Raw genomic sequence first — 25,144 nt, 5'->3', positions numbered from 1 at the left:
CTCCTTGGACTTCAAGCTGTATTACAAAGCTGTAATCATCAAGACAGTATGGTAGTGGCATAAAAACAGACACTCAGATCAATGGAACAGAATAGAGAACCCAGAACCCAGAAATGGACCCACAAATGTATGGCCAACTAATTTCTGACAAAGCAGGAAAGAATCTTCAATAGAATAAAGACAGGCTCTTCAGCAAGTGGTGCTAGGAAAACTGGACAGCGACATGCAGAAAAATGAACCTGGGCCACTTTCTTACACCATATACAAAAATAAACTCAAAATGGATGAAAGACCTAAATGTAAGCCAGGAAGTCATTAAAATCCTCAGGAGAAAGCAGGCAAGAACCTCTTTAACCTTGGCCACAGCAACTTCTTACTCAACACATCTCTGCAGGCAAGGGAAACAAAAGCAAAAATGAACTATTGGGACCTCATCAAAATAAAAAGCTTCTGCACAACAAAGAAAACAATCAGCAAAACTAAAAGGCGACTGATGGAATGGGAGAAGATACTTGTAAATGACATATCAGATAAAGGGTTTGTATCCAAAATCTATAAAGAACTTATCAAACTCAACATCCAAAAAACCCCCCAAATAATCCAGTGAAGAAATGGGCTAAAGACTTGAACAGACACTTCTCCAAAGAAGACATCCAGATGGCCAAGCAACACATGATGCTCAGCATCACTCATCGTCAGGGAAATACAAATCAAAACCACAATGAGATACCACCTCACATCCATCAGAATGGCTAATATTAACAACTCAGGCAACAACAGATGTTGGCGAAGATGTGGAGAACGAGCATCTCTTGCACTGCTGGTGGGAATGCAAAGTGGTGCAGCCACTCTGGAAAACAGTATGGAGGTTCCTCAAAAAATTAAAAATAGAACTACCCTACAACTCAGCAATTGCACTACTAGGTATTTATCCAAGATACAGGAATGCTATTTCAAAGGGACATATGGACCCCAATGTTTATAGCAGCACTATCAACAATAGCCAAAGTATGGAAAGAGCCCAAATGTCCATCGATGGATCAATGGATAAAGAAGATGTGGTATGTATATACAATGGAATATTACTTGGCAATCCAAAAGAATGAAATCTTGCCATTTTCAACTACGTGGATGGAACTAGAGGGTATCATGCTAAGCAACATTTGTCAGTCAGAGAAAAACAAATATCATGTGACTTCACTCATATGAGGACTTTAAGATACAAAACACATGAACATAAGGGAAGGGAAGCAAAAATAATATAAGAACAGGGAGGGGGACAAAAACATGAGAATCTTAAATATGGAGAACAGATGGTTAATAGAGGGACTGTGGGGGGGATGGGCTAAATGGGTGAGGGGCATTAAGTAATCTACTCCTGAAATCATTGTTGTACCATGTGTTAACTAACTTGGGTGTAATTAAAAAAAATAATAAATTTTTTTTTAAAAAACCCCAAAACAAGGAACTGACTCCTGCAATTATGGAGGCTGAGAAGTCCCAAGAGCTGCAGTTGGTAAGCTGAAGATCTAGGGGAGCCTATGGTATACATTCCATGTGAGAGTCAGTAGGCTGGAGACACAGCGTCTCCTTTCAAGTCTGAAGGAAGGAAATTAATAATGTCCCCCTGCAAGGCAGTCAGGTAGGAGTTCCTCTGACACACTAGAGGCCTTTGTTCTCGTCAGGCCTTCAACTGATAGGATGAGGCTCACCCACGTTAGGGAGAGCAATCTGCTTTACTCGGTCTACCAATTCAAATGTTAATCTCACCCAGAAACACTGTCACAGCCGCACCTAGAATAATGTTTGACCAAAATTCTGGGCACCCTGCGGTCCAGCCAAGTTGACATATACAATTAGTCATCACAGCTTCCTTTGTATATAATGAATTAATTTCTCCCTAGAATTGTTTTAGTACAGATGAACCCCAGTTGAAAAAGCCCGGTTTAGAGGTGCCTGCCTAGCTCAGTCGGTAGAGTGTGCAACTCTTAGTCTCAGGGTCATGAGTTCAAGCCCTATGTTGAGTATGGAGCCTTCTTAAGAAAAAAAAAGAAAAGAAAAAAGAAAAGAAAAACAGTCCAGTTTAGAGGAAATAAGGAGATAGAGGGACAAGTTAAATGACATACAGGAAACAGTCAGAAAGATCCAGAATGTAGGTTATTCTACAAAACAACTAAACCTGGTTTCTTTGAAAAGTCAATGTCAAAAAAATAAATATGGGAGAGACTTTTCTGGAATAAAAGGCACATAACAACCCAATACAATTTGTGAACCTTGTTTAGAATCTGGTTCTATAAAAGAGAGCTATAAAATATATTTTGAGGACAATTGGGGAAATCTAAATATGGACTGGATTTTAGATGATATTAAGAAATTATTGTAGGGGCACCAGGGTGGCTCAGTTGGTTAAGCATTGGACTCTTGATTTCAGCTCAGGTCATGATCTCACAGCTCGAGTTTGAGCCCCATGTCGGGCTCTGTGCTGACAGTGCAGAGCCTGCTTGGGATTCTGACCCATCCACTCTGCCCCTCTCCTGCTTGCTCACTCACTCTCTCTCTCAAAACAAAAACAAAACCTTAAAAAATTAGAAATTACTGTAAACTTTCTTAGGTGTGAAAATGTCACTGTGGTCATTTTTAGGAGATGCACACAGAAGCATTTAGGGGTGAAATAGTTCTAAAACTTATTTTCAAGCATTTTAGCAAAAAAAAAAAGAAACAACCCCACATATATCTATAGATCAAAGGAAAAGTGGCAAAATGTCACCAGTGATGAAGTCTAGGTGGTGGGCTTATGGTGAGCATCGTGGTATTCTTTCAACCTTTCTGGATGTTTGAACATTCTTATACTAATACGCTGCTGGCAGTGAATCTGAATATATCACAGGCACGGGAGGGGTCAGTAACGCTTGGGAAAATCTCTTCATTCTGTGAGGCTCAGAGTAGTATTTTGGGGTGAGTTGTGTCCCCCCCCACCCCAAATTCATATGTCAAAATCCTAAGTCCCAGTATCTCAGCATGTGATTATCTTTAGAGATAGGGCCTTTACAGAGGTAATTAAGATCAACTGAGGTCAAGGCGGGGTGGGTAGTGTCCTTAAAGGAGAGGAAATTTGCACACAGACTGGAAGAGAGAAAAGACAATGTGCTATGAACTAAATGTTTGGGCCCCCCTCCCCCAACGCAGTTCGTATTTTGAAGCCCTAACCCCCTCAGTGTGAAGGAGTTGGAGACTTTGGGACACCATTAGGTTTCGGTAATTAGGTTTAGATGAGGTCGTGTGGGTGGGGTCCTGTTATGGACAGGATGTTTGTGTCCTCCAAAATCGCACCCTCAGTGTGCCAGTGTTAGGAGATGAGACTTCTGTGTAGCATTAGATGAGGTTGTGAGGGGAGAGCCTTCGTGAATGGGAATAGTGTGCTGATAAGAGTCTTGAGGCAGCTCTCTTCCTCTGCCCCCGCTGTCTGCCCCACGAGAGGGCAACATACTGTCAGGCACTCTGCCCCCTGGAAGAATGGCCTCATCAGAACGTGACCAGTGTGGCACCTTGAGCTTGGACTCCCAGCCTCCACAACTGTCGTTTGTGACCCCCCTACCCTCTGCCCCACTTGTGGCATTTTGTTGCAGCAGCCTGAGCTGAGACAGGCCCTCATGAGGGGATTAGTGGTCTTGTAAGAGGAGACACCAGAGCTCTCTGCCACTGGAACACACAGTGAGAAGTCGCCTCTCAGCCAGGAAGGGGACTGTCACCAGAAACTGTCCCGGCTGGCACCCTGAGCTTGCACTTCCAGCCTCCAGAGCTGTGAGAAAACAAATCTCTTTTTTTCTTTTTTAAAAAATATTTTGAGCAGCCAGCAAAAGTTTATTAGAGTAGAAGACCAGAGAAGAGTAGTAGTATGAAAGCTCTCTTTACAGAGAGGGGGCATTCACTTTTTTTTTTTAATGGTTAGTTTTGAGAGAGACCATGAGGGGAGGGGCAGAGAGAGGGAGACAATGAATCTCAAGAAGGCTCCAGGCTCTGAGCTGTCAGCGCAGAGCAGAAGCGGGACCTGAGCTCTTGAACCTCGAGATCATGACCTGAGCCAAAGTCAGATGCTCAACTGACTGAGCCACCCAGACGTCCCGAGAAAACCAATTTCTGCTGTTTAAGCCACCCAGCCTGTGGTATTTTGTCGCAGCAGCCCAAGCAGACCAGTGCGTGATGTAAAGACCCAAGGAGAAGACAGCGGTGTACAAGCCCAGCACAGAGGCCTCAGAAGAAACTAACCCCGCCAACACCTTCACCGCAAACATGTAGTCCCCAGGACTGTGAGACATTTCTGTCGTTCAAGCCCGCCTCATCAGGTCAGCCCTAGCAAACTCATGCAAGTATCATTCACCACTGTTTACATTTCCTTCAAATAAGACACAGCCCTCACACAGGAAACAGTTCAAATGAGGCAAAGTTCACACTCTTCGGTGCTTTCCTGTGGTTAGGGCAAGACAAGTTGGCAGCGAGAGGCCGCCTGCCTGAGGGAGGGCAGAAAGTAGGGTGGGGACACATCCATGGGAGCCACTTGGGGCTCCTGTAGCCTTCAACATTGGAATCTTGACCATGGGCATAAACCTCACTTTTTAAATAATTATTTCCTCTTATTCTTCCATGATATAAATAGAGTTGTATTCTGTATCCAGGCTTCAAGGTGCCAAAGGTATCTGCAGCATTTGAAAGGAAGTTTCTCCTGTGGGAGCAAAGCCAGGAATAGTCCACATTTGAGAGACGAGATCAGAAGTCTGTAGAAGCTGTTCACTCTGAGGGCGTACACGCAGGTCGTCTAAAATAGCATGGTGCAAGGAGCCCTGGCTTTGGCCTGGACAGACATGAACACGAATCCTTCCTCTTCCAATTAAGAGGGTGAGTGAGACTCCTAATCAGTGCCGTTTGCATAACCCGTTGGGGCCACACTTCCCTCATCCTGTAAAATGGACAGAATGCCACCCAGCCAGCAGGGACGCTAGAAGATTAGAGCTGTTGGACATGGATCCTGGGAACAATGGTGCCTGGACACAAATGGTGGCCGTTACCAGTGCTGCTGTTTATTGGAGGCGCCCAATAAGGGTGGCGGAAATGCAGTGTAAGGGAAGTATAAGTAAACATAAAAGAAAGCTGCCTTAATCCTAAGAGTAGTTAAACCTATAGAAACAGAAAGTACAATGGCTACCAGAGGCAAAGAGAGGGAGAAGTGGGGAGTTATCGGTGAATGGGTGTAGAGTTTCAGTTTTACAAGATGGAGAGTTCTAGAGATGGACGGTGATGACAGTGGCACAGTAGTCTGAATGAATGTACTTAATGCCACTGAACTGTATACTTAAAAGTGGGTAAGATGGTAAATTTTGTTATGTGTCTTGTTCTACAATAAGAAAAGAAAGAAATGAAAAAAAAGCTACAACATTATTACGTAGTATAACCCATTAGATAAAAATGGGAAGTTAAAAATTTTTTTTACCATCAACAGACGAATGGATCAAGAAGATGTGGTTTATCTATACCATGGAATACTACATGGCAATGAGAAACAATGAAATCTGGCCACGTGTAGCAACATGGATGGACCTTGAGGGTGTTATGCTGAGGGAAGTAAGTCAGGCAGAGGAGGACAGCTACCATATGTTTGCACGTATAGGAGGATTAGGAGGAACTTAACTGAGGACCATGGGGGAGAAGAAGGGGGGAAATGGTGGGGGAAAGGGAGAGAGGCAAACCATGAGAGACTCTTGAATGCTGACAAAAACTGAGGACTGATGGGTGGGGGGGGGAGGGGGGAGATGGGCATGGAGGAGGGCACTTGTGGGGATGAGCACTGGGTATTATATGGAAACCAACTTGATAATAAACTATTTGTAAGAAAAAAATTTTTTTTTAATGTTTTTGTTTTTGAGGGAGACAGAGCATGAGCCGGGAAGGGTCAGAGAGAGAGGGAGACACGGAATCTGAAGCAGGCTTCAGGCTCTGAGCAGTCAGCACAGAGCCCTATCTATGTGGGGCTCAAACTCGAACTGCAAGATCATGACTGGATGCTTAACCGACTGAGCCACCCAGGCACCCCCCCAAAATGGTATTTTTTTAAATTCTATTATTTTTATTCTTTAAAAAAAAAAAAAAGATGGATTTGAAAATGTAAAAAAATGGAAATTCTGTAAGGCAACGATTACTATAAACAAAGTAAAAAGATGAAAAACAAACTGGGAGAAATGTATTCAATTTATATGAAACAGAGCTGCTTTCCCTGTTGAAGAAAAAGAGATCCACATGTCAGGAGAGTGGCTTGCAAAGTGGCTAGAGCAAGGGCCATGAATCCTGCCGATTCCTCGGGCCTTCCAGTGGGGCCCCTGCAGGGACAGGTTGGTGGGACACACAGTTCTTCAGGCTTCATAATGTTCCAGTTCAGGTGTCTCTCTGCAGTCTCTGGATTTTATGCTGAGATCTGTTCAGACCCATATTAGGGACCAGTGAATATTGAATGATTTCGTGTATCAGAGGGCATTGGTTTGCCAGGGCTGCTGTTATAAAGTGCCATAAGCAGTGTGGCTTAAAACTGGAAATGTTACAGTTCTAGAGGCCGGATGTTTGAAGTCAAGGTGTCAGCAAGGCCACGTTCCCTTTACGCGCTCTCTAGAGAGGGTCCTTCCTTGCCTCGTCCTCACTGCTGGTGGCTTCAGGCGCTCCTTGGCCTTTGGCAACATAAATTCCTCCAGCCTCTGCCTCTCCTCATCTTTAAGAACACCAGTCGCTAGATTTGGGGCATACTGTGGGTGGCTCAGTCAATTAAGGGCCCACTCTTGGCATCGGCTCAGGTCATGATCTCATGGTTTCGTGGGTTCAAGCCCCACATTGGGCTCTGTGCTGGCAGCGTGGAGCCTGCTTGGGATTCTCCTCTCTCTCTCTCTCTCTCTGTCCCTCCCCCACTCATGCTGTCTCCTTCTCTATCCAAATAAGTAAATAAACTTAAAAAAAAAGATTTGGGGCACACTCTATATCAAAGATGATGTTATTGTAACATCTTTGATTACATCTTTGAAGACCCTATTTTCTAATGAGGTCACATTCCGAAGTTCTGGGTGGATGTGAATTTTTGGTGGACGCTATTCAACTTATTACACAGAACTGTTTTAGCTGCAAATTACAGAGAATGCCGTCTGAGTAGCTTAAACAAATAAAAATGATGATTGGGACAATTAACAGGAAAGTCTAGGAATATATGGAACTTCAAGAATAGCTTCACCAAGGAGCTTAGTTTCTCTCATTCAGATCTGTCATCTGCTATGTCTCATTCTTAGATTTCATCTTGTGGCTTCTGGCAATTCTGTTCTCATATCGTCCGTACTGGTAGCAACCCTATGAAAAGTATCTAGTACATCTGCCTGAATACGATCAGCAAACATTTCATGTATGTCTCTGAACAATCACTATAACCAGGCCGGAGTTTGTATCTCAGCTCTAGAGCCAGGGGAAGATCTAGTTCCAATGAAAGCACAGAGAATGAAGGAGGGGTTTTCCCCAGAGTGAACTTGGGGTACTATTTCCGGAAGCCTGAGTAGGTGCTAGGAAGTAAAAAGTGTAGTCATCCACTAGAATGGTGGTGCACTTTCTCCATTGTCAAAGAGCTCCTGAGAGGCACCTCTGGTTTTCATGTCTGTATTCCTGAGCCTTGGATAGCAGCAGGCCCTCAAGTAAGTATTTGCTGAGTTGTTTTGGATCTTTGTTTATTTTGAATTTTTAACATAACTTAGTTTCTGGGGTTTTTATCCACTCTAAATCTGAGACCCAGTTCCTGAATCAGGTGACTCCGCCTCATTGGCTACTGCCTTTTGTAAAACCCTATCTAGGTATACCAGTTGGCCATCTGTTGTGAAATTCTTCTTAAAAGCTTCCATGAAAGGGAACTGAGAAAAAAAGGCTCATGTTTGAGTCATCGTGGCAGCAAAAAAAAAAACACAAGTAGTAGATGAAACTAAGGAACAGAGAAATACTTCTCCACCTACCTCTTTTGTCCCAATTTGCACACACAAATCTCCGTGTCTGCAGGAGCGGAGTACTTGTACTCTCAGACCCTGGAGCCCTGGTGGAGAAAACAAGATTCTGAGTTTAGACCCATGTCATCCAGTGGTTTCAACTTGCAGTGGCGTACCTTAAACACCCGCCGAGGGGCCGGGTATCCCAGGCGCCAAAGAGCCAGTGCCCAGAGGCTGAAGTTAGACTGCCCTTGAGCTAGATGAGGCTGGACTCTGTAACCACACCGCGGAGTTTAATTCGCTGACCTAGATGTAGTCTGCAGCCCGCAAAACCTCACACCACAGCAAAGCTTTTCTTGTGCTGAGGCAGCTGGCTGAGTGCGATGTTGCAATGACTCAGTTCTTAGAAAAGGGTCTGAAGAAATTAGGGGCAGGACTATAGTCCTGAGACCACAGCTCCAAGAGACCTTCCTGTTTATTCCAGGGCGAGAGAAGGGGAACCTTCTGTTTGTGGGCACTGGTGTTCAGCAGAAGGGGCGAGGCTGGGGCTTTGGGTCGGAGCTGTGTAGACCCGGTCCACACACGATGGTCAGATGATTATACTTAGACTGATAATTCAGACTTAACCACATAGGCCAAAAGCATTTTTGGAAAGTGGTCTTCAAAATATGTGAATCAAGTCATATTTCTCCTTGACTTCCATTTTGAAACTGGGACTAGATTTACACGAAGCAGCCTCTTTCAATAAAATTAGGGTTGAAAACTTTGGGCTCTGAGGACCTCCCATTAAACACAGCAGACTGAACATGTGCATCGGCCTCAGCCTCCTCCCCAAGCCCCACGAAAATGTGGGTAAAGAGACTTTAAAATAAAAAAGCATATACCCATAAGACAGATAAGAGCAGAGAGAGGGATGAAAAATCCTAGCTGAAGCCTCTTCAGGAGAAATGAACTTACTTTGGATGTAACTCCCTACTGTGATATATATACCTAATGATAGATTGGTACACGTTGTTACATTGGCCAGTGTTCCCTGAAATACCATCTTGTGTGAGTGTGTGTATGTGTGTGTTTTGATTGACACAATTTTACGTAAATTTATACTCTAAAAAAGACACATCTTAGAGTGTGTTGATAGAAAGAATGAGCAGGAGATTTAAATACATCCATGTGAGTTTATGACATTTTCAGTATTTATGATAGTTAGAGTATTGAGTATTATAAATATAAGGATAGTATTATTTAGAATATTTAGTATTTATATTTACAAAATATATTTAGTGTTTTAGTGTGTACATATATTTATAATATATTTACTATTTAGTATTAGTAGTATTTTTATTTGAGAGAGAGAGAGAGACAGAGAGAGAGAGAAAGCATGAGCCAGGGAGGAGCAGAGAGAGAGAGAGAGCTGGAAACACAGGTTCCAAAGCAGGCTCCAGGCTCTGAGCTGTCAGCACAGAGTCCCATGTGGGGCTTGAACTCATGAACTGTGAGATCATAACCTGAGGCGAAGTCAGACACTTAACTGAATGAGCCACGCCAATAGTATTTTTAATAGTATGGTATAATATTAACATTTATAGTGTTTTTTCAACCCTAGCAGTGCATTGGAATCAACTTGAAGTGCTCATTAAAAATGGGAATGCTTGTTTAAAAATTATAGATATATATGAAACAATAGGATTGTGGATGGCATAATTGTCAGGAGTCTGGTTTTCCTTCAATTGTTTATTTATTTGTATTTTTAAATTTTCTTCAATTTTTGATTTTGAAAATTTTCAAACCTATAGAAAATTTGAAAGAATACAATACTCCCCCCTAAACCTTCCTAGATTTCACGATGATCACATTCACTATATTAATTTTTTTCCTTTCTCACACTTTCTCTAGTTAAGGTGGTTTTTTTCCTTGGCCAAAATAAGTGAAAGTGAATTTCAGACATCTTGACATTTCGCCCCTGTTGTGGGTTGAATTACGTTCCCCTGAAGTGCTCAACCCTCATACCAGTCAATGTGACCTGCCTATGAGTAGCACCTTTGCAGATGTAATCAAGTTAAGGTGAGCATGATCTAGAGAAGGTGAGCCCTACATCCAGTACTGGTGTCCTTATAAAGAGAGAGAGATGAGATTTGAAGTCACAGAGAAGCACACAGGGGAGGACATGTGACTTGTAGGTAGAGAGTAGAGCTGATGTGGTCCCGAGCCAGGGGGCAGCAAGGATTGCCAGAATGCCCAGGAGCTGGGAGGGCGCGAGGAAGGATCTTCCCCCAGAACCTTCTGACAAAGCATGGCCCGCCAACACCTTGACTTCAGACCGCTAGCGTCCAGAACTGTGAGAGGGCAAGTTTCTGTTACTGAAAACCATGCCACTTGTGGTATTTTGTTTCAGCCGTTCTAGGAAACTAAGACAACCTTTAAATACAGATGTTACCAAAATGCGGGTATTTCACAGGAGCAAAGACATCCTCCTCATAACCGGTACCATTATCACACCTGCAGAAACTAACAATACTTTTATAATATCCAGTCCATCAAAAGGATCCAATTGGATCCAGTTGTCCTCCAAATATCTTTTGTACATTTTTTTTTTCTTTTTTGGTCAGAATCCAATCACGGTATCTTATATTCGTTGGATCATTAAGTCTTTCTAACCTCTTTGATTCTAAAGTAATCCACCTTTAAAAAAAAAATGACAGTAACTTTTTGAAGTGTTAATGAAAAAGTTATTCTCAAATGATAATGAAGATATTGTAATAAGGGAGAAGGATCGTCTTCAGCTCTGAAACAAGGACAGGTGGAGACTTGCGGCCAAAGAGCAAGATGAGGGCGTCAGTGGAAGTACTAAGAGCAGACATCAAGGCCAAGTGGGATTCTTGCTACACTGGCCCGACTCTCGCTAAAGGCAGGTCAAGGGCTTAGACATCAAAGCTCGGTGATGAAGACCTTGATCGGAAGTCAAGAGTGATCAGAAAGTCAAGGGTGGGGGATGATTTAGCAAGATTCTTTGCTAAGACTAGCTGGGCAGCCTCAAGAGAGAGTGGGGACCAAGGTCAAAGCCTAATCAAAAGACGTTCAAAGGAGGCTGACTAAAGTCTGGTCAAGGAGAGAGCCTTTGTCACCCATCAGTTGTCTTATGGTCTGTTCCACATGTGAGTTTATCTTCTTAATTTTTCTTGTTCCTCTCTCTCCATCTTTCTCATACGCTGTAATGTTGCCTTGAGGCTTGGTTAGATTCGTGGTAGTTACTTTGGCAGGAATAATCCACAGGTGGTATTGTGTATTTCAGGTTATATTATGTCAGGGGCACCTGGGTGGCTCAGTTGGTTGAGTGTCTGACTCTTGATTTCAGCTCAGATCATGATCTCATGGTTGTGAGATCGAGCCCCACATTGGGATCCACACTGACCGTGCAGAGCCTGCTTGAGATTTTCTCTCTCTTTCTCTCTCTGTCCGCCCCTCCTGTTCTCTCTCTCAAAATAAATAACCTTAAAAAAAGATTCTGTTACATCAGATGGTGTATAATTGTTGGAGTATTGGTGATGCTCAGTTTGATTACTCAGTTAAGATGTTGACTCCCAGGTCTCTCTATTGTAAAGGGACATTTCCCTCTTGATAATATGTGGGTCATCTGTGGCAATGTGAGTATCTTACTGTCCAGTAAACTTTTATCCAGTGGCTCCATTGATAAACTTTATATAAATCACTTGTTTCATTGGGGGCTGCAAAATAGTGATATCCAATTCTATTCTTCCTTCCATTTTTATTAGCTACTTCCCTTCCTTCCCCTCTCGTTTTGAATATCACTATGGACACATAGTTTGTTTTATTCATCATGTTATGCATTGTAGTCATTATTCACTTTGATGCTTAAATTGTCCCGAATTTGGCCAGTAAGAATCCCTTGTATATCTCCTATGTTTTTGAACATGTCCTAGTCTTTTGGCACAAGTTGATGCCCCAGTTTCACTTTCTCTGCCCCAGACAGGGAACCAGCCATTTCTCCAAGGGACAGAAAACATGGTCAACCTTCTCGGTTACTCAGAAGTAAGGTGTCACTTTCCCTAACCATCTAAAAGAAGCTTAAGAGTAGCTAATGAGTGTTAGGTACTGTGTGCCTGGCACTTTGTAAGTGTTTTCCATGCATCGCCTCATTTAGTTCATGTGCCAGTTCTTTCTGGTAAATACTCTTACTTATCCCCATTTTATAGACAAGAACACTGGGGTGTAGAGAAGTTAAGTAAATTGCACAGGGCCACTCAGCTAGCAATTAGGGAAGTTAAAATTGGAACTTAGATCATTCTGATTCCAAAATCTGGCTTGGAACCACCCTGCTACATTGCCAATTTTGCTACCAAAAAAAACCAAAAAACAAAAAAAAACCCTATTTAAAAAGAATGGAGCTTCATGAAGTCTACAATTAAAAACAAAACAAAAAACCATGCTTGATGATGACAGGTATTAAGCAAAATTTAAAGAAGGAAATCTTTGATGGGGCACCCAGTGGCTCAGCTGCTTGAGTGCCTGACTCTTCTTGATTTTGGCTCAGGTCATGATCCCAGGGTTGTGGAATCAAGCCCCATGTAGGGCTCCTCACTGAGCATGGAGCCTGCTTGGATTCTCAATCTCTTTCTCTCTCTCTCTCTCCTTCTGTCGCTCAGACCCCCACTCACACTCTCTCTAAAATAAAACATTAAATTAAAAAAAAAAGAAAATCCTTGAGAAATCTGGTACCTTTCTCATGATTTCTAAATTGCCAATAATCACAGTTAAGGATAACCCGGGTCAGTCCTGGAACATGATTAGAAAGCTTTCTTACAACTCAACCAGAAGCCTTATCATGGAATGAAATAGAGCAGAGACTTTGGACCAAGTTAGTGTTAAAAGCCTTTCAAGCTCCTCTCACAGCTACCAGTGGTTTTCTCTGCTTCTGGGGTAGTCTCTTCAGAGCTCGGGCTGTCCACGTTAATGAAAGGGAGAGCGGAGGGAGAGAGAGCTGCTAGGCTTATGTAACTGTCCCTTTTCTCCTGTCCCCGGGTGCTGGGAAGTGAGGGGGCAGCTGCCTGGACAAAGGGGCCCCTTTTTCTAATCTGCACAGAGGTGCCTTATTGGCTAGCAGGGGCCCTATGTGACTGAAGTTCTTCCTGTACGAAACTGACTGTTCTGGGTTCAAGGGCGAGTAACTCTCTATTATCTCTTAACGGGAGAAAACTTCCTCCTCCCCACAGGAATTTCCAGTTGTAGTTATTAGCCTAGGTGTAACCTGAAATTTAAATGTAATTACATTTCTCTTAGAGCTAAGGTTGCCCCTAGCAACTTGCCAGTTTCCTGCTTTCCTTCCCAGGAGGAGAATCTTTGGCCTTTTACTCATTTGGTTCTTTTCCACTTTGACCGTAGTGTCCAGTTGAGCTTGGCGGGGGGTGATTAGTGAGGACCCTTAACTCAGGACACCAAGTCTCCAGCCTGGCCCCCACCTTCCCCCAGCCCTGAGTCTTTGCTCAGGGCAGCAAGGGACACCTGAGTGTCCCAGCATGGTGAGGGCGGTGGTGAGGGGTAACAGGGAGTGATGGGTGGGGGCCCATTAAGATAAGTAGGAAGAATAAACAGAAGCAGATGTGCCTTCAGCCCAGGTCTCCAGCCCACTGGAAAACAAACTGATGGCAGCCTGTCTCCAGGGCGGGGCCTGGCCTCCTGGGAGCCAGGGGGCGGGCGGGGCTGGGCTCCCCGGTCCTCATCTCTCCACTGGACCTGTTTTCCTTCCCTGGGGACAGGCCAGAGGAGTTTTCCCTCCACACAGTACAAACCAAATATATTCACATTCCATCCATGACCAAGGCCAATGACTCCTCTTCATTTTAAAAGATGTGCACACACAGTCCTTCTCCCGTGAACCAGAGAAGGAAACTGCACACACGCACCCCCTCGTCTAGATTGAGATTCACAAGCCCCGAGGTGACTTTAATGCCCTGGAGTGATGGCCCCCTAAAGTTAGGGGGTCCCTCCAAAGGATGGACCCTCTGGCTCTAAAGTCCCCTGGCTGTCCAGGCCATTTTGGGCCACCCACCCCCAATCCAGAAGGGGTCAAAGCAGTAGAAAGTCTGGACATTGAGGGTGTGCAGGGCCGGGGCTGAGGCTGATGATGCTCTCGTTCCACAGCAATGTTTCCCTTTCAGAAGGGACCTGAAATTGACTTAACCTTTTTAGTTTTTAATATTACCTAAATAGGTGCAAACGTAAATGTGGGTATTCATGGTCTGTGCTTCTAAGTAGTCTGTAATCATCAAGCTGAGGAGGGAAGAAGGGAGGAGCCAGGGTCTTACACTCCCGAACTTCAAGGGTGTCTTCAGTAGGGGTTTCTGCTTCTCCCAGACCGACCCGCTGTGACCTCCTGCGGTCCCAGCTTCTGCTGGGTGATCCTGGGCTGGGGTAGCGCTGTCTTGTTCTGCCCTGTTCTGCCCTGTTCTGCCTTGGGGGTGATGGTGGCTTCCTGCTGGTGCTCATTGCTGGTTTGCCTCACCCTCCCTACTGGATTTCTAGATTCTTCTATCCTGGCAAGCTCGAGGTGGGAGGTAGTGTTTCAGAAAAGTGGGGGATGCAGGGGTCTTAGGTGGGATGTCCCCAAAGGCAATTCTAAGAGGGAGATTTGCATGCAGAGAGTTTATTGGGGAGCATGCACCACCCCCGCAACCCCCAGCAGCAGCTCTAAGAATGAGGGAAGCAGAGGGAGATGTTGACATGCAACAGTTGCAATAAAAACCCTGAAGCAAGGTGGCCCTTTGGAATTGTCTCAAATTGGGGCAGGGGACTTGATTTTTGTACCCCGCCCCACCCCTGCACGGCTGAGTTGGATGGGGGCTGCCCCCAGGAAGAGGCCAGCGTTGGGCTGGGGTGGCTCCCTTCAGGAAGGGCTATTCCTGGGGAGGGACTGGCCGTGAGCTGTCATCAGCCCTGAAGCGGAACCCGGGCAGAGGCCACAGCGTCCACCTCAGGTTCAAAGCCCACTTCTGCAACTTACTGGTTATGTGATCTTGACCCAATTCCTTATCTTTCTTTAGCTCCTGGTTCAGTTTCCTTACCTGTGACCAGGGAAATTGTGAGGATTAACTGAGATTCTTTCTGTTGGTTCCACCTTCTGTCGGGAAGAGAGAAAGTCTCCACCCCTCTGCTGGCTCCCCCTCCCTCCCCCTGCCCCCGTCCCCCCCCCCCCCAGGGTAATCTGCTGGTGTAATCTGTTTGGTCAGGATCCAGGACGCTGTTTAAGCCACATTTATGAAGGGGTGGGGCTCTTGTGCAATAAAGGGTCGTGTGCCCAGGTGTGGCCTTTTCTCTCACTTCCTGCTCCCCACAGGGGCTGGGTGGACCTTGCCCTCCTCACTGGGGACAGAATGAGGAAGCTGAGCCTCTGTCCTCTGGCAGGCTGGCCTCCTGGCCCTCCGTCTGCTTCCTCCCTGGAGCACCGGCTGGTGCAGTGAGCTCCAGATCCTGGTGTCCTGAGCTTCGGTCCTGTCACGGAGCTCGGAGCCCTGCCCTGAGGTGGCACATCAGGCCCCGTGCTGTAGAGCAGCACCCCACATTTCTTCAGGGTCCTCCTGCTACATAGGGAGACTTGATATGAATTAGAAAAGGCAGACACAGCCTCAGGAGTGCTCAGTTTAGCAAATAGATAGTGCCTTTGTGCAAACTTTAAAAAGGCCCTCAGTCCTCTTTGTCCCACTTGAGGTGCAGTGCACAACCTGCCCAACCCTAGGGGTGACCCTGAATGAAGGCTCCACTTGATGCCACGGGTCCTTGCCCTGCCTCTGCTTTGCCAATTTTCTCACACCCACCAGCTCTGAGGTGTAGCCCTGGGTTCTAAACATTTTGTGCGGTTTATGCGCTTGTTCTCGATGATCAGGTTCTATGCCACAGGGCCCATCCTCCCACACACCCACCTCTCTCTCTGCCTCAGAGCCTTGGATGCCACTTTCAGTGATGGCATTCATGGTTTCCTTGGGTCCCGGAACTGCAAGGGAGCAGAGAGATTCCTGGACATTGCTGAGTGGCCGGGGCACCAGATCTGTTCCACTGGGGCGAGACCCCCAGTCACAGAAGCACCCCAGCCCCGAGAGTCCGTCCTTCCAATCAGAGCACATGCCTAGGGACTCGAGTGAGTATCTTGTCTGTGAGACAGGCTGCCGGAGAGGAGCTGTGGGTAGAGCAGAAGTCAGGAGCCATATGACCTCAGGCTACATTTAGCTGGATTTGTTCGATCCAGAGTCTGGTGTCGACTCGCATGACTTTCCTTGAAAAAAATCTGTGCGGGCACAATGGGCCTGCATTCCTTCCTAGCAACACTTGACTGGAGCTGAGCCGTGCCTTCCTCAGTAGAACTGTGGGGGTGGCCTTAACCTTGGTTTCATGGGGGAAATTACATCCTCCACAGCTAGGCAACTTGAGTTTGAATCCTGGATCACTTATTAGCTGTGGGACCTTGAAAGAGTTACTTCTCTGTGCCTCAGTTTTCCCATCTGTCAAATAGGGTGATGATATGATAGTACCCATATTACAGGGTTATTATAAGGATTAAATAAGTACTTATAACAGCACATAGCACATAATATATGTTAGCTATTGTAATGACAACAGGCGAGTTTCCACTGAGTAGGCATTTATGTAATGTTTCCACAAACATCATTTTATGATCTTAATGATCTCCAGATTCCCAGTGATAGACTGTAGCTGGCCTAGAGGAACCCAAGTTGGGAAAGCCACTCTTTGATCGATGAGGCCCCCTTCCCCTGAGCAAGGGAATCTTCCAGACCTCCCAAGACATGGGGTGGCGTACAGCCATGGCTTGTGATCTTTCCGCTTGGAGCTCTGTCCCTTCCAGGGATACGCAGGGAAGCAATGTGAAGTTCTGCTTCCTGTCAGCCACTTCTAAGAGCACATCCTGATATCCCAAGGCGTCCTCATTCCTCTTGTAAGTCATTAAGTCTGTCTTGGTTACTGGGCATTTTTATTTCCCGCCTGATTCCTCCTTGGGGTAATGAGTTCTATGAGCTTACCACCCACCGAGTGAAGTCAGATTTTCTCCTATTCTTCCTCAGCGGAATTCTCTCAAGCTTTGAGCGGCGCACCCTGGTTTAGATCAGGATTTGGTGAGTGAGTTCATGACCACCCTCACCATAACATTCGTGATCAAACAGATGTTATTCCTTCTTGACTTCTGTCTTCCCAGATGGAAGAACCCTCAACATACTACTCTGTATTTTCACAATAGCTTCCCCATTTCCTTGACAACTTTGGCCCTTCTGCGAAGTTCCCACCGTCGTTCTTGAGCTTTAGTAAGCTCACAGGACAGAAATCCCTCCCTAGCTGCATACCAACCCAGCGGTGCTTTCCAGAACATTCCGGCACTTTCCAGCACATTCCGTTAGGTTTGGATGCCCATCTAGGTACCCAATAAGAATTTCCCTTCAATCCGTGCAAACTGCAGTCATTTTGCTGAAAACCAGAACAAGAGGGTTTTGGGAGTTGTGGTGAGAGAACAGAGAGTCAAGGCACCAAGCCGAGCACAACCAGAGGATTCCGCTGGAGAAGAGTGGGGACAATAAAAGCAGGTGAGTTCTTAGAACTCTGACTCGGAACTCCACCGGGGCCGCCGGTCGCTGTCCAGCCCTCGGCCCTCACCACGGCCCTGGGTGCTGGGTTGCACCAGCCAGAGGCGGTTCCTTTTCCTGGTTTGCATAAAGACATCTCGTGGACCAGCGGCGTCCTGCCCTGGATGGGGCATCTGTGTCCTCTAGATAGAGAGGGCAGAAAACGCCAGGCCAGAGTGAGGCACTGCGACCTCCTACTCTGCCCTAAAGTTTTTCTCATCGTTCATCCAGTGAGGATTTAATGAGCATCTCTGTGCGCAGCACCGTTTTGGGGTTGAGAAGACAGTGGAAGACGAGACAGACGTGGTTCCTGCTCTCCTGGAGCTTACGTCATAGTCAGGGGAGAGAAATAAACGAGGTACGTTTAGACATCACAAGCGTCATGATGGTCTGGATCAGGGTTGGCAAACCTGGCCCTTGGGTCAAATCCGGCCCTTGGCCTATTTGGTAAGGCCATGAGCTAAGAATAATTTATATATTTTTAAGGATTCTAAAATACAGACTTTTAGGAGGCATGCAAGCCTTCATTATCTACTCTTTTTCCTGAGAGAAATGTTTGCCAAGTACTGGTCTAGACAGTGACTCAAGGTGGTAGGGTGGTCTAGTGACCCATCTGAAGGTCTCAAACACATTGTAGCCTTGAGACTTGGGAGGCATGGGGCTTTCACCACCTAATTCTAATTAGGGTCCTTTGAGCACTGACTGGTTCAGGGTTACACCAGTTAGTGTGTGGGATTCTCTTGGGCTAAGGGATTGGTTAGGTGAAGTCCAGGACTTGCCTTTGAGTGTTGGAGAACAAGAAACTCTCTTTTTGGAGGAGGTGGGATATGGATGTGAGGCCAGGGATTTCTGCAGCCTTTTTGCTGCATGAGGAGGTCAGCATGAGGATAAGGGTGACCGGTTGAGGGGAGCACCCAGAGAATCACAGAGAAAAGGATCCAAGTCCCTGACTATAGCCTGGCTGGAGCCTGATTTGCTTCTGGACTTAGGTCTACAGCCAGTAAACTCCCTTCAATGTGTGAGCCAATTTGGGTTTCTTGTTCCTTTTGGATAAAACATATTTCCTGATACAGATGGTCAAGGAAGAAAATGCACATGCAAATATCCCAAGATGGGTGTGAGCGAGGCACATTTGAGAAGTGGGAAGGTCAGTGAGCCATGGGGACATTGGTATAGGGTGAGGGAGAGGAGTTGGCCAGGCCTGGCGGCCAAGGAGCGGAGCTTAGCTTTTGCTCTAAATGCAACAGGAATCCATTGTTTGTTTGTCTTTAAATTTTTAATCTGAATTTTATTTATATATAGCAGTACAGTACACAAGGCTTAAGGGCACAGTTGGATGAATTCAACACCTACTCGCATACACATAAACCTCCATCTCCCAGATCAAGAACGTTCTCAGCCCCTACGAACCATATATGTAATTTAAAGTTTTCTAGGAGCCACATGAAAAGAAGTAAAAGAAACAGGTGAAATTAATTTTAATAATGTATTTGATTTTAATTCAGTGGCTCTCCAATATTCTTCTAACACATAATAAGTGTTAAAGGTGTCCACGAGCTGTCACTTTCCTTCACTAAGTCTTTCAAATCCAGTGTGATTCTTACATGGACAGCACAGTTCAGTTTGGACGAGGCACATTTTAGGGGATCCGCACCCACACGTGGCTGTAGGAACAGTGCACATCTAGAGAGTAAGGAAATGAAGCAAACATGGTCCATTGATCAGAAGAGAAGTCACGTAAATGTAAGCCACGGACCTTATCTCTATTTAGATTACTGACTCTTTAATTTTATTTTTGTGAAAATAAGTTCCCACCCATTCTCACTTCCCTACCTTATATTCCTCTAAGGTCTTACACTCAATACAGCATTTTCCTACCACGAGCGGTTTTAGTTCCCTTTTGGGCTCTCATGAATGGAGCTGTCCTTCTGCCCATTCTTAGGCAAGATGAACATCCGAATGACAGGTTCCCCACTTGACCAATAATCCGCCCATTCAGATGAGAGTCATTCTACAGTCTGTGGGTTCCAAACCCGCCTGATCATCTAAATCACTTCAGAGTATTTAAAACAAAACAAATAGCACACATCCACGACCTCTTGAATCTCAATCCAGAGATGTGCTCAGTGATGTGCATTTTTATTTTTATTTTTCCCTTTTTTTTAAATGTTTTATTTTATTTCTAGGAGAGACACACAGAGAGAGAGAGACAGTGTGAGCAGGGGATGGTCAGAGAGAGAGACACAGAATCTGAAGCAGGCTCCAGGCTCTGAGCTAGCTGTCAGCACAGAGCCCGACGTGGGGCTCGAACCCACGAACCATGAGATCATGACCTGAGCCGAAGTCGGACGCTCAACAGACTGAGCCACCCAGGTGTCCCGAAAAAAATTTTTTTACTGTTTTTATTCATTTTTGAGAGAGAGACAGAGCACGAGTGGCGGAGGAACACAGAGAGAGGGAGACACAGAATCTGAAGGAAGTTCCGGGCTCTGAGTGTCAGCACAGAGCTCGATGCGGGGCTCAAACTCGTGGACCACGAGATCATGACCTGAGTCGAAGTCGGTCGCTTCACTGACTGCCCCACCCAGGTACCCTGATGTGCATTTTTAAAAAGCTTGACTGTGATGGCCATTCAGTCTTGGGAACCACGGAGGATTATCTGTTTTGCTGAACAGGCCAGAGATTTCGTGTGGTGGCTTGGCAGAGACCACAGCTCAAGTGACAGTCCTCTAGGAGCCAGACTCATTTTAACAGTGTTCTCATGGCCATGGGAGGGGTGTGATGTTTTTGTTTCCTGAGGGGTGAGATGGCAGTGGCTGAGGTACAGGCTTCCCTGTACCCCTGGGTGCAGCCTGTTTGGGGCAGGCCAGGCCCAGCCTGGGACAGGAAGAAAGCATCTCCAGTGGGTGAGGGAGGGCTGAGTCGGCCTAACGAGTAGGTGTGGATTAGGAAGAGAGCCCCAACTGGTGACCAGTCTTCATCCCCATTCCGTTCTTCCCTGGCTTTCCTTGGAGTTCCAACGGAACCCCTTCTTCACACACAGGGGTATAATACCAGAGCTCACCTGTGTTGCAAGGGGACAGTCTGAAAGAGCAATGACTAAGAGAAGAAATTACCCTAGTCCTTCTGGATTTCATTTTAATTGTTGGGTGTGCCCTGGGCACCAGAAGCATGAGGCAGGCCTGGTTTCCTTCCTCGGATGCACTTAAAGCCCTGGATTTGCAGCCGGAACACAGTGCCGGTCCCCCACTCTCACTAAAGCCTGTATCACTTTGGGTATAGGATTTAGCTAATCTGAGCGTCACTTCCTCCGCTGGTTAAACATGAGTAGTAATACCTGTCTGATAGTTTCCAGTGATCACCAGATAAATCACGCATGTGAAAGCAGTTTGGAACTGTAAAGCATTACACAAATCCAAGACGCTGACCTTTACAGCAGGGAGCATGACGCGGGACGTACAAGAGGGGCACAAACCCTTCTAAGATGCTCAGGGCAGAAGCATGGCTCTTCCTCTGTCCTTCTTACTTTCCCTCTCTGCCCCCTCACCGCTGGTAATGGCGTTGGTATGGCTTTACAAGCAGCAGGCGCTCTGATCCCAAAGAATGACTGATCGAACGCTCCTGGTGTTTTGGTCCTTGATAGACACTTGTCGTGGGCTCCTGGGAAAGCAACCCCCAAGAGAAGCCTCTGGCCATGTGTCCCAGAATGTTTCCAGTGGCAATTCCTCCGCAGGTGAGTAAGTTTACAATGGCTGGAGGTGGAGGCGGTGGGGAGGGTCCCCTGCGTCTATCTTTCATTGGCTGACTAGCTGGGACCAGGAGCCACAGGCCCTGCGTGGTTCGCACCCGAGAACCCCTGAGGGCTGCTGGCGCCTTTGCTGCCTCCTGTCCCCAGGCAGCCGGTGGGAGCGCCGTCCACGCGCTCGGCCCGTCCCGGACTGCTCTTCCTGTCCTAGGCCGCGCAGCCACAGCCTCCCCTCAAATCGCCTTCTTCGGGGAACCTTCCCGGGCTAAGCCCAGCCATTACCAGTCCCTTAATGGACACAATTTTGGGCCCGGGCATCAGTCCCTGAGCCACGCACCTGAGCTGTGCCTTTGTCACTTTCTCAAGCGCCGCCAGGTGCGTTACAATGTTCAGGCTCGGTCTTAACTCTTCTCCCGGCGACACTCAGGTCGGAGGATGCTGGAAACCTCCCGGCTCTTCCCCGAAGAACTCTGGGACGTCAGTGCACTGGGCCCCAGCCAACAACCGAATAAAGTGGAAAATTTTTTCATCACTTACTGAAAGTATTTTCACTCGGCAGCAACAGCATCTCCGGCCCCTCGGAGCAAGCCCGTTTTAGCAGCGCCGAGCGAGAGCGCACCCGCGCCGTTAGCGGCGCTTTCCGGGGGCCGCTCCCGCGCCCCCACCCCCCTGCCATCCGGCTGTCATTGTTCCCCCGCCGCCGCGCGCCCCGCAGCCCGGCCCCGCGCGCCCCGGCGGCCCCCCGCGCTCCGGGCCGGCCGCAGCCGCCGCGGCTCGGGACGCCCTTCACCAGCCCGCGCCCCGGAGCTCGGCGGGGCCGCGGGGGCGCAGGCGGGGCGCGCGCTGCCAATCCCCGCGCGGCGCACGTGCGGCACGTCTCCGCATCCGGCCCCCGCCCCGCGCGGGCTCGGCAGGGGGTGCGGGGGGTGGGTCCCGAGACACCCGGGGCTGCGCCGGCGAGGGGGTGCGCAGGGGGGTGAGGTGGGGCCGCGCGGGGTCAGAGTGTGCTGGGGGGGGGGTGGGCTGGGCGGTGCGAACCGGCTCGGGGAGGGGGGGCGGGGGCGGTTAGTAGGGTGTTGAGAGGCTGTGAACGCGCAGGGGCAAGGGGGATGCTTAAGGGCGGGGAGTACGTGCGCGCCGAGGGGGTACCCCAGGGCCCTCCGGAGGGGCCGCCGCCGTTGACCGCCTCCCGAGCCTATTAGGGGAGCGCCGGGAAATCCCCCACGCCGTCGCAGCCTGTTTCTGCCCCCGCACCCCACCCCACCCCCGTCACTAAAAAGTGGGGTGCAGACGGGTCTGTTGTCCACAGTCAGCTTAGCTGAGGGCCTAAGGCGGGGGGTGGGGGGGGCTGGGAGAGGGGGATTTCAAATGCTGGGCCCAGAGCACCTGTTCAGGAGACGGATCATTTTAGGGCCCCTCTTCACCACCACCACCCCCCCATCCCCGAATCTCTCACTTCCCTGCATCCCCGCCATCTCCGCCCCCAAAATAGAGGGTGTTTTATTTCTGGTTGTGATTTTGAAACCCAGCCATCCAATGTGTTAGCCACACGGCAGGAGCCCGGGAATCCGAGCTGTCTGAGTGGACTTGACGGAGCGCAGAGAGGGGCTCGGCCCGCAGGGGACCGGCCGCGGGTGACGGCCGCTCTGTGACGGAGCTGCGCGCTGCCCCTCGGCTGCTGCCCGGGGAGCCAGGCGGAGGGGCCCGCAGTCTGTATACAGAGCGACATCTTCAGTCCTCGCTGCACTGTTTGGACCCCGGAAAGTTCCACGTCCCAGCGTGGAAGCCAGTTAGATGTCGTCGCTGTACCTCGCTGTGAGTCCCCCCCCCCAGCACCCCCCCCCCCAGCTGCACTGCTGTTTTACCCTCCTTGAAAGGCTGTAACAACTTCCGGAAGAGGAACTCCCTTTGAAGTGTGGGCAGCATTTCGGTTCCTCTGACTTCTCCTGTCTCCTTTGATGTGGAGTGACGCCAGGGTTAGCAGAGACTGGCTCCTGGGGACCAGTAGATCAAACACCACCCCCAAGTTCACCTCCAGAAGGACGGACATATTGAAGGGCACATTGAAATACTCTAGAATCTTAAAAATTTCCATTTCCTGCCGTTTTTTTTTTAAATTATTACAGGTCATATTTTTAAAATGTATCATTCAATTCTCGATGCCTGTGAAATGACAGTGGAAAAACCTGGGCTCAAGTGCTCTATCTACATTATTTCATGTACTCGTCACAACTACTCTCTTCCACGCAGCTATTATCCCCCACTTTAGAGAAGGGGAATTGAAAGCCTAGCTCTCCCACTGAGAGCCTTCCTTCTTCTTAATTTTTTTTAAAAAAATGTTTATTTATTGTAGAGAGAGACAGTGTGAGCAGGGGAGGGGCAGAGAGAGAGGGAGACACAGAATCTGAAGCAGGCTCCAGGCTCTGAGCTGTCAGCACAGAGCCCGACTCGGGTCTAGAACCCAAGAACCCCGAGATCATGACCTGAGCTGAACCTGGAGGCTCAACTGACTGAACCACTCAGGCGCCCCTCTTCTTTTTTAAAAAAATGTTTTATTTATTTTTGAGATAGAACACTAGCGGGGAAGAGGCAAAGAAAGAGAGAGGGACAGAAGATCTGAAACAGGGACTGTCTGAAGTGAGAGCAGTGAGCCTGATGTGGGGCTCGAACTCACGAACTGCAAGATCATGACCTGAGCCCAAGTGGGCACTCAACTGCCTGAGCTGTTCAAGGGCCCCTAGAGCTTTCCTTCTTGAGCACCTCCTCCACTAAAAGTTAATTGGGTGAATCAAACAAATCGAAGCCCACAAAGCCCAGCAGTGCGTGGCACACAGTAACTGCACAGTGAAAAGTTACAGATTTTTTGGATGACTGTTACCGTTGCAAATAATAAGCATAAAAGTTATATCGTGATAGTAAGTTGTACAGCAGTCGTAGGCAGTAGACCTTGATACGCGTTCTCTCAGAAACACTCAGGCTTGTGTTTTTCCCTGGTGAGAGCTATCTCTAAATGTTATTGGGAGTTGGACTCCAGACCGAGTTGATCCAAGACAAACTGTACTGAAGTTTTCCTACAGAGATTTGCTCCGGACCTGATCTGTCCTTCCTTCCCAACTGGAGATCGTTAGCAAAAACATGCTGGTCAGCCCTCAGCTGGGTGCTTTCATGCCCTGGAGTTTAGAATAGAATGGAGTGTGTGTGTGTGTGTGTGTGTGTGTGTGTGTGTGTGTGTGTGTGTCAGTGACATGGAAATGGTAACTTGACTTTGTCCTAAAATTTCACAAAGCAATTCAACATTGTTTACCAAATCATTTACTTTAAAAAAAAAATTTTTTTTTTACAAAGTGTTCTTTAAAAAATTTTTTTTTTTTTTTTTTGAGAGAGAGCGTGCAAGCATGAGTTGGGGAGGGGAAGAAGGAGAGGGAAAGAGAATCCTAAGCAGGTTCCCTGCGCAGCAAGGAGCCCTACACGGGGCTCCATCCCACAACCGTAAGATCTTGACCTGAGCTGAAATCCAGAGCCCAACCCCCAGGCACCCCTACAAGAAGAGTGTTATAGGGGTGCCTGGTTGGCTTAGTCGGTTAAGTGTCCGACTTCGGCTCAGGTCATGATCTCACAGTTCGTGGGTTTGAGCCCCACGTCAGGCTCTGTGCTGACAGCCCAGAGCCTGGAGCCTGTTTCAGACTCTGTGTCTCCCTCTCTCTCTGACCCTCCCCTGCTCATGCTCTTTCTCTCTCTCTCTCTCTCTCTCTGTCAGAAATAAACAAAAC

At 47.5% G+C, this 25,144-nt stretch overlaps 2 long non-coding RNA genes across 3 annotated transcripts; both read right to left on the bottom strand.

The window, feature by feature from the left end:
- Window positions 1–7,766: 7,766 nt before the first annotated feature.
- Window positions 7,767–15,137, bottom strand: LOC120233012. The gene is made up of 3 exons (XR_005528696.1): window positions 15,068–15,137; window positions 8,022–8,098; window positions 7,767–7,922 (listed from the first exon to the last, which is right to left on the bottom strand). It is a non-coding gene; the product is annotated as an uncharacterized LOC120233012 (long non-coding RNA).
- A 3,964-nt stretch (window positions 15,138–19,101) lies between these two features.
- Window positions 19,102–22,054, bottom strand: LOC120233002. 2 transcript variants are annotated; one of them, XR_005528694.1, is made up of 2 exons: window positions 21,058–22,054; window positions 19,102–19,312 (listed from the first exon to the last, which is right to left on the bottom strand). It is a non-coding gene; the product is annotated as an uncharacterized LOC120233002 (long non-coding RNA). The 2 variants fall into 2 exon arrangements; XR_005528695.1 differs by having other exon boundaries at window positions 21,712–22,054.
- Window positions 22,055–25,144: the final 3,090 nt, after the last annotated feature.

Source organism: Hyaena hyaena, unplaced genomic scaffold (assembly GCF_003009895.1).
Source record: "Hyaena hyaena isolate Hyena2069 unplaced genomic scaffold, ASM300989v1 scaffold_82, whole genome shotgun sequence".
NCBI classification, from domain to species: domain Eukaryota; kingdom Metazoa; phylum Chordata; class Mammalia; order Carnivora; family Hyaenidae; genus Hyaena; species Hyaena hyaena.
Note: the sequence above shows the minus strand (reverse complement) of the source record. Positions and strands in the feature narration are given on the sequence as shown.